General features: G+C 32.5%; 2 non-coding genes across 2 annotated transcripts in view; both read left to right on the forward strand.

The window, feature by feature from the left end:
- Window positions 1-5,208: 5,208 nt before the first annotated feature.
- Window positions 5,209-5,327, forward strand: LOC130075430 (5S ribosomal RNA). Its single transcript, XR_008805501.1, has one exon. It is a non-coding gene; the product is annotated as a 5S ribosomal RNA (ribosomal RNA).
- Window positions 5,328-9,971: 4,644 nt separating this feature from the next.
- The window catches only part of LOC130075436 (5S ribosomal RNA), a 119-nt gene continuing 91 nt past the window's right edge, over window positions 9,972-9,999 (forward strand). The window contains exon 1 of the ribosomal RNA XR_008805507.1: window positions 9,972-9,999. This exon is cut by the window's right edge and continues 91 nt beyond it. This is a non-coding gene — a ribosomal RNA (5S ribosomal RNA).

Raw genomic sequence — 9,999 nt, forward strand, 5'->3', positions numbered from 1 at the left:
AAGAATTGCATACAATACATTGATAGGAGAGGTTGAGAAGGGAGGTTTGGGCTTAATGGATTTTGAACAAAGAAAGAATAGTTTAAGAGTAAAAATAATACAAAAGTACTTAGACGAAGAAAAGAAAACAGCGTGGAAAAAGACAATGGAATATTCTTTAAGTAAATGTGGGAATTTTACACTTGGAGATAATGTACTGTGGATGAGAGCAAAGAAATGGATGACAGAGGGGTTGCCAGATTTTTATAAGGAACTGATGAGTGCCTGGGGAAAATTTTTAAGTAATGTACATTTTAATCCACGAGGTAGAGAGAACATTTTAAATCAGCCTTTATTCTTAAATAACGGCATTTTAAATCAAGGAAAGGAGATTTTTTTTAAGAAATGGTGGGAGCTGGGAATTACAAGAGTGAGAGATGTTTTATATGAATTTAAAGAAGGTTTTTTACCAGTGCAGTATATTGTGGACGTAATGGAGGAGGCAAAGGAGGATTTTAGCAGACAAGAGATAATAAACAAATATGAAATAATAAGAAAGGCAATACCCAAAGACTGGATAAACAGAATTGAAAGCATGGAAGAGGGGACAACTGAAAAAGAAGTGTATGTGAAGTTGGGAGAAAAATTGTATGGTTTTAAAACATGTACGGTGAAGATGTTTTATGGTGTTTTTAGAGATTTTGTTTTTAAGGAGCCGATTGTAAATCGATACTGGATGCAGAAATTCAAAGATTTAAAAGAAGCATGTATATGGAGAAACATGGGGGGGAGGTATGTGGAAACTAAATTGGGATGTTTGGAATATTTTATAAGACATAAAGTGGTTTTTACTGAGGCAATTTTAAACAAAATAGGAATTGAACAAAACAATCTGTGTAAAGTGTGCCAGGAAAAGGAAGAGTGGATCTTACACATGTTTTTATATTGTAAAGAATTGGAGGAATTTTTAAGGAAATGCAAAGTTTTAATTAAAGATTTGACTGAGGAGTGGGATGAAAATGTAATGGAATGGAATAGAGTTGTGATGTTTGGTTGGGAAAAGAAGTGTCAAAACAAAAGTTTTATAAATCTGTGTGTAATGCTAATGAAAAGTGCAATATGGGAGAGAAGAACTGTGGCTAAAAAGGAAAAAATTGTGTTGGATGTGTGGACTGTCTTTAAAAGGAAAACTGAATTATATATTGAAAGATTGTATGTGTATTTTAAAGGTGAAATATGTTGCATGCTTTTTATAATGTTTTTACCCCAAAAGTTTGTTGTGTTTTAAAAGAATTGATGTGGAAGCTGCCGGGAAGTGAAGAGTTTTTCTAAATTATGTATGTAACTGAAAGATATGTAATGTAGAGATGTTTGAAAGCTTTAAGAAGCTTTTTAGAACTTCTGAAATTAAGAAGCTTTTTAGAACAAATAAGATATGAAGAAACAAGTTTAAGTGATCACAAACCTATTTTTATGCAAATTGATTGGGATATAGTAAAAAGAGGGCCGGGACTATGGGTTTTAAACACAGGGATTTTAAAAAACGAAGACTATGCTTTAAGTGTACAAGGAATTATAACAAAGGAAAAAGAAAACGGAATGTATAGAGAAGACAAAAGGATTTGGTGGGAAAATGTGAAGTATTTAATCAAAAATTTTACCATAAAATATTGTGGGATAATTCAGAGATGTAAAAAGGGTAAAGAAAGAGAAATACGAGAACAACTAGAAAAAGAATTGAACAAGAATGAAAAAGATATAGAAAAAATAAAAGAAATAGAGGGAAAACTGAAAGAAATAGAAGAGAAGAAATATAATGGGGCACGATTAAGAAGTAAAGCAAAGTATACAGTGGAAGGAGAGAAATGTACAAAGTTTTTTTTTGACTTGGAAAGAAGAAGGGGAATGTCAATTAAACAATTGAACAATTAAAAGAATACAAAGGGAAGCTGGAGAGACAGTGGAAACAAATGAAGAGATACTAAAAGCAATAAAAGCATATTATGGAAAGCTATTTAAAGCAGAAGGAGTAAAGGAGGAAGAAAAACTAGAATTATTGAAACAAATAAAGACCAAAGTAGGAGAGGAGGACAAAAAAGAATGTGACCTAGAGATAAGAGAAGAAGAGATAAAAAGAGCAATAAGTGAACTGAATAAAAGAAAAAGCCCAGGTATTGACGGTTTAGGGAATGAATTTTATATAACTTTTAAGGATTTTTTAACGGATATTTTAAAAGAAGTATATGAAGAGACTTTTAAGAAAGATGAAATGAATCAGAGAATGGGGATGGGATTAATTAAGTTGATATATAAGAGAAAAGGAGAAAAAGCTGATTTAAAAAATTATAGACCAATCACAATGTTGAATACTGATTTGAAAATTTTAACAAAAGTTTTAGCCAACAGATTGAAAGAGGTAATGCCAACCATAATCAAAACAAATCAAGTATATGGAGTGAAAGGGAAGGACATAGCAGACACAACAATAAGTATAATAGATAGAATAAGGTATATGAAAGAAAAAAATAAGGATGGATATGTTATTAGTTTGGATTTTGAAAAGGCCTTTGACAGAGTAGAACATGATTATTTATTTGAGATTTTAAGTGGGTATGGGTTTGGGGAAAGTTTTATTAAATGGATTAAAATTTTATATAAAGGAGCAATAACGAGAGTAAAATGTAATGGTTTTTTAACAGAATGTTTTAAATTAACTAGGTCAATAAGACAGGGATGTCCACTATCAGCACTTTTATATTCACTAGTTGCAGAACCTTTGGGATTAGCTGTTAAAAGAGATAAAGAAATAAGAGGGATGGATATTGAAGAGAGTGGGGAAAATGAAAATATATTTCAATACGCAGACGATACAACGATAATGGTTAAAGACATAAAGAGTGTTAAAAAAGCAATGGAAGTGGTACAGATGTTTTGTAGGGGATCAGGGAGCAAGATAAATGAAGAGAAAACTGTATATATGAGATTTGGAAGGGCGAGTGATTTAGCAAATGATTTTAAGTTTAAAGAATCAAAGGAAATAAAGATCTTAGGTGTTTTAATAGGAAAAGATGAAAAATATGTTGAAGGAGTAATGTGGGAAGAAATACTAGGAGGAATTGAAAGAAGGTTAAATTTTTGGAAACTGAGGACTTTAAGTTTAAAGGGGAAAGTTTTAATTGTAAATGTTTTAATGGTAGCAAAGTTATGGTATGTTTTATATGTGACTTCTATGCCGATGTGGGTGGAAAAAAGGCTGAAAAAATGTTTTTTGGATTTTATATGGAATGGAAAACCTCCAAGAATTGCATATGATACTATAATAGGAGAAGTAGGAAAGGGAGGGATGGGATTGATAGATGTGGAACAAAGAAAAAATAGCTTAAGAGTTAAAGTAATAAAAAAGTATCTAGATGAGGAAAGTAAAACAGCATGGAAAAAGACAATGGAATATTTTTTAAATAAATGTGGGAATTTTAATTTGGGAGATAATATTTTATGGATGAAAACTAAGAATTGGATGGTGAAAGGAATGCCAGATTTTTATAGAGAATTGATGAGTGCTTGGGGGAAATTTTTAACTATTGTTCATTTTAATCCTCAAGGTAGAGAGAGCATTTTAAACCAGCCTTTATTCTTAAACAGCGGCATTTTAAATCAGGGGAAAGTGATTTTTTTAAAGAAATGGTGGGATGTTGGGATCACAAGAGTCAGAGATATTTTATATGAATTTAAAGAGGGATTTTTACCATTACAGTATATAATAGATACAATGGAAGTGGCAAAAGAGGATTTTAATGAACAAGAACTACACAATAAGTACGAAATAACGAAAGAAGCAATACCCAAAGAGTGGATAAAAAGAATAGAAGATATGGAAGAAGAGAAACAAGGGAAAGAAGTGCATGTAAAGTTGGGAGAAAAACTATATGCTTTTAAGGAATGTACTGTGAAAATGCTTTACTGTTTTTTTAGAGAGGGGGTTTTTAGGAAACCAAAAGCCAATGAGTACTGGGTACAGAAATACAAAGGTCTTAAAGAAGAGGATATATGGAATAACATGAAAGGTACAATGATAGAGGCGAAATTGGAAAGTTTTGAATATTTAATCAGACACAGAGCAATTTTTACTGACATTATTTTAAAAAAAATCCGCATGGAACTAAGTGAAAAATGTAAAGTGTGTAATTTGGAAGATGAAAGTTTTTTACACTTGTTTTTAAATTGTAAAGAATTGAAAGATTTTAACGAAAAGGGTAAAAGATTGATTGAAATGTTGAGAGGGGAATTAAATGAGAAGGCTGTAGAATGGAACAGAGTGGTGATGTTTGGGATGGAAGAAAAGGGTAAAAACAAAAGTTGTATTAATCTGTGTGTGATGTTAATGAAAAGTGCAATATGGGAGAGAAGAATTGTAGCAAAAAAGGAAAAAAACGTGTTGGATGTTTGGATAGTTTTTAAGAGGAAATCCGAATTGTATATTGAAAGATTGTATGAGTATTTTAAATGTGAAAATAAGTTGGATGCTTTTTATAATGTTTTTACCCCAAAAGTCTGCTGTGTTTTAAAAGCTTTAATGTGGAAGCTGCCGGGAACTGAAGGAGATTTTTGAAATTATGTATGTAAAAGAAAGATATGTGATGAAGAGATAACAACAACTGTATTTTTATAGTATTTACTTTTATTTTTTTAACAGTTTTTAAACTTAAGAATTGTGTACTGAGTATCTGTATTACAAAATGATGTATTGAAAATGATGAAAGTTTTGATGTATTTTTTGTATTTGAAAATTTTTCAATAAAAAAAAAAAAAAAAAAAAAAAAAAAAACACGCCCGATCTCGTCTGATCTCGGAAGCTAAGCAAGGTCGGGCCTGGTTAGTACTTGGATGGGAGACCGCCTGGGAATACCAGGTGCTGTAAGCTTTATTGTTTACTAAAAAAAAAAAAAAAAAAAGAAAAAAGCACGCCCGATCTCGTCTGATCTCGGAAGCTAAGCAGGGTCGGGCCTGGTTAGTACTTGGATGGGAGACCGCCTGGGAATACCAGGTGCTGTAAGCTTTTTTGTAAAAAAAAAAAAAAAAAAAAAAAAGAGTCACTGAGCTTCTTCAAAAAGCTGGACATTGTCTCTTTGTTTCTTCAAACAGCCTGAAATAGTCTCTGAGTTTCTTCAGAAACCCTGAAAGTGTCTCTTAATTTTTTCTTCAAAAAGCCCGATTTTGGCAGCAGTTTTCGCTTACGGCCATACCACCTTCAGCACGCCCGATCTCGTCTGATCTCGGAAGCTAAGCAGGGTCGGGCCTGGTTAGTACTTGGATGGGAGACCGCCTGGGAATACCAGGTGCTGTAAGCTTTTTAGTTTACTTCACTAATGTTCTAACCTTTTAAATAGCCCGATTTTGGCAGCAGTTTTCGCTTACGGCCATACCACCTTGAGCACGCCCGATCTTGGTACAGTCCAGGAAGTGATTCTAGGTAGTAGGAAGAGAGAGGCTCTTCAAGCATCATTTTGTTTTATTTATTTTGATTTAACTGGAAAAGTGGGAAAGTAGTATTATCCTTGCGGAGAAGTTTTACTGAAGCCCCAAACAGTGATTACTGTTTGGGGTGTAAGACTTCGGGAAGGACTGATTTAATGGCACAAACACACGGACAAGGCAAACAAATCGAGATGGAGGACAAGGACGACGATGAAAGGATTACAAATATGGATGAAAGAAATACAAAGGAAGACGGTGGGGAGACATCATGGGCAACAGTAGTTTCAAGAGGGAAGCAGCAAAGGAACATCAGTAATTTAGAAAGGACAACGGATATGCAAGCAACTAAAGGTACAGAAAGTGCAAAAGGAACGGAGGAAAGCAGATTGAGGATTTCACAAAGACAAGAAATGGTTAACAGACTTAAAAAACAAGTAAGATATCAAAGACAATATAAGAAAGAAGCGACACTGACCCTGGTTTTGGAAGACATTGAAAATACAACAATAGCGATGATAATCAAGGCAGTGGAAAATGAAGCAGGAATTGGAAAACTCATTGGGTTAAGGAGAAAATTAAACAATGAATTTGAAATGACCATGGAAGATGAGAGAGACTGTGAAGGATTGCTGGATGGGATGATGATTAATGGACAAAAATGTGAAGTGAGGAAGCTGTGTGGAATGGAAAGAATGGTGTCTTTTTTGAATATGCCAAGTTATATTGAAGATGAAGACATCATTAATAAGCTGATCGTGTGGGGTGTTACTCCCATCCTTCCTATAAGAAGAAGGTACTATCCAGGGACTACGGCAGCAGATGAAAAAACGTTTTTTAAAAGTTAAGTTTAGTAAGTTAAAAGTTAAGTAAGAGAGAGAAATGGTTTTAAAAGGGATTATTCACGAAGGCAAATTGTTGAGGGAGATTTAAAGCAAAGTAGAATAGATTTATTATTATGTGAGAGAAAAGACTTATACAATGTATCAAAAGCAGTGTATAAAATGTATAGTGAAAGTGATCATGACTTTTTATGGATAACGATGGATTTTAATGAGGTTACCAAAGGGAAGGGGACGTGGATGTTAAATACAGAACTTTTAAAAATGGGAATTTACAGAACAGAAATAGAAAGTATAATAATAAGTAGTGTAAATGATGAGATGTTTGAAAAGGAAAAAAGTTTTTGGTGGGATTGTTTGAAAAATAGAATAAAGAGGTATTCGATACATTACTCTAAAAAAGTACAGAGAGCTAAAAGATTGACAGAAAACAAAGTTAAAAAAGAATGGGATAAAGAAATGAGGAAAATAACTAGTGGAGAGAAAAACATTGATAAGATAATAGAATTACAAGAAAAAATGAAGAATATAGAGGGAGAAAAGTGTAAGGGAGCAATAATAAGGAGTAGAGCTAAAAACATAATAGAAGGAGAAAGAAGTACTAAATATTTTTATGAATTAGAGAAAAATAGGCAGAAAGCAGACATAATTAAAAATATTAACACACAAGATGGGAGGACAGTGGAAGATAAAGAAGGAATATTAAATGAAATTAAAAGATTTTATAAAGATCTTTTTACAGAAAATGAGGTAAGTGCAGAGGATGAGGGATTTTTATTAGAGAAAATAAAAAGTAAAGTGAACAAGGAAGACAGAGAAATGTGTGAGAGTAATATTACAGAGGAGGAAATAGAAACAGCAATTGATCAGTTAAGAAATGGTAAAACTCCAGGAATAGATGGTTTATCAGCAGATTTTTATAAGGTTTTTAAAAATACCCTATGTCCAATATTAAATGAAGTATATATTGATATTATGGAGAAGGGTGAATTAACGCAAAGTATGAAGAGGGGAGTAGTTAAGCTAATATACAAACGAAAGGGGGATAGAGGGGATTTAAAAAATTACAGACCACTTAGTATGTTAAACACTGATTATAAAATACTAACGAAAGTACTAGCCAATAGATTAAAAAAAGTTGTGCCTAATATAATCACGACTAATCAAGCATATGCTGTTTTAAATAGAGATATTTCTGATATAACTAACAGTATAAGAGATTTGATATGGTATATGAGGGATGCAAAAGAAAATGGTTATATAATAAGTGTAGATTTAGAAAAAGCGTTTGATAGGGTGGAGCATAAATATTTGATACATGTAATGGAGAGGTTTGGATTTGGGGAGAATTTTATTAAATGGATAAAATGTATGTATGCAGACATTACAAGTTGTGTTAAAGTGAATGGGTTTTTAACTGAAGATTTTAAAGTAACGAGATCTATCCGGCAAGGATGTCCTATGTCGGCATTGCTGTATACTATAGTGTCTGAAACTTTGGGACAGGCAATAGAAATGGAAAAGAGTATAAAAGGAATAGTGATAAAAGGTGAAAAAACAGAACATAAGATATATCAGTATGCTGATGATACAACGTTGTTTATTAAAGACATTAAAAGTGTAGAAAAAGTGATGGAGGTTTTTGGGAAATATTGTGGAGGAACAGGGGCAAAAGTTAATAAAGAAAAAACGACATATATGAGGATTGGGGAAATGAACGAATTGCCAGTCAAAATTCCATTTAAAGAACAGAAAGAAAGTATGGTAATTTTAGGAATAAGAGTTGGAGAAAATGAATATGTAATAAGGAAGTTGGTATGGGAGGAGGTTTTACAAGGAATGGAAAAGAGGTTGAATTTTTGGAGATTAAGAGGATTGTTTTTAAAAGGGAAGGTTTTGGTTTTGAATTCTTTGTTTTTATCAAAAATGTGGTATGTTTTGGGATCTGTAAGCATGCCATTAGAAGTATATAAAAAAATTAAAAGCTTAATGCTTAAATTCTTATGGGAAAGCAAACCGGCAAAAATTGCATATGATACTCTAATTGGGAAAGTTGAGGATGGAGGGCTAGGACTGTTGGATCCTTTAATGAGAATGAAGAGCATAAGAATAAAAGTAATTAAAAAATATTGGAATGATGATAAATATGCTTGGAAAGAAGTAATGCGTTTCTTTTTAAACCAATGTGGCCAAATAGGAGATGGTGTTTTATGGATGAAATTAAAAGAACATATGATGAATAGAATTCCGGAATATTATAAAGAAGTCTTAAGAGCATGGGGAGAGTATGGAAAGCATGTTGTTTGTACATCTTTGAATAAAGATGAGATTTTAAGACAACCACTGTTTTTAAATAAATCACTTAAGATTGGGGATCACACAATATTTTTTAAAAAGTGGTATAATGCGGGGTTGAGACAAATTAAAGATATCATGTATGAAGTGGTACCGGGTTTTTTGCCGATACAAGGGATAAGAGATGCAATTGAAGAAAATTATGAAGAAGAAAGTAATGTAGTTTTAGAAGATCAATATGGGAAAATGAAAGAAATAATACCAAAAGACTGGATGCAGGTTTTGGAAGGGAAACCAGGAACAAGTGCAGGTGATAGAATGGAGGTCAGTGTTGAAATCAATGACGAACAACATGCTTTTAATGAATTAAAATTAAGGTTTTTTTATTCCTGTTTTTGTAAAGATGTTTTTAAGAAACCAAAGGCAGAAGAGTATTGGCACAGACTATATCCTAATTTGGAAACAAAAGAATTATGGCAAACTCTAAGGTCATGGTGGAAAAGTCCTATTTTAGAGAATTTTGATTTTTTGTTAAGACATAATTGTTTGTGGAATGAAATGAGACTGTGTAAGATTGGTGCAGCAATGGATGCAAAATGCAAAGTATGTACAATAGAGGATGAAGGAGTATTACATTTATTTTTTAAATGCATAAAGTTGAAATGCTTTATTAAAAAATTGAAAGGAATGGTTCGAAAATTGGGAGTAGAAGAGAAAGTAATTGATGAGAATTGGGAAACATTATTCTTGTTTGGGTTTAAAGGTAAAGCTAATAATACTAGCTTTTTAAATATGATGTTGGCAGTTGCAAGATTAATAGTTTGGAAAAGAAGGAATATAGTAAAAGAAAAAAAGGGGAATGTTTCAGTATGTATACTTTTTAAGCAAAGGATGTTTTTTATTCTTCAACTATTATATGATTATTTGAAAATGGAAGCGAAAGAAGAGGTTTTTGACAAAAAAATTTGTACAGAATAACCCGTTTGTTGAAAAAACATGGTTTCATATCAATGTAAAATTGCCTGTATGTGATTCAGATTGTTCTTGAATGTAATGTAATGTAAATATTTTGTATTTGTTTTAATTAAATAAAAAAAAAAATAAAAAAAAAAAAAGCACGCCCGATCTCGTCTGATCTCGGAAGCTAAGCAGGGTCGGGCCTGGTTAGTACTTGGATGGGAGACCGCCTGGGAATACCAGGTGCTGTAAGCTTTTTTGTAAAAAAATAAAAATAAAAAAAAGAGTCACTGAGCTTCTTCAAAAAGCTGGACATTGTCTCTTTGTTTCTTCAAATAGCCTGAAATAGTCTCTGAGTTTCTTCAGAAACCCTGAAAGTGTCTCTTAATTTTTTCTTCAAAAAGCCCGATTTTGGCAGCAGTTTTCCCTTACGGCCATACCACCTTCAGCACGC

Source organism: Rhinichthys klamathensis, unplaced genomic scaffold (assembly GCF_029890125.1).
Source record: "Rhinichthys klamathensis goyatoka isolate OS25496 unplaced genomic scaffold, OSU_Roscu_1.1 h1tg000578l_1, whole genome shotgun sequence".
Classification (NCBI taxonomy): Eukaryota; Metazoa; Chordata; class Actinopteri; order Cypriniformes; family Leuciscidae; genus Rhinichthys; species Rhinichthys klamathensis.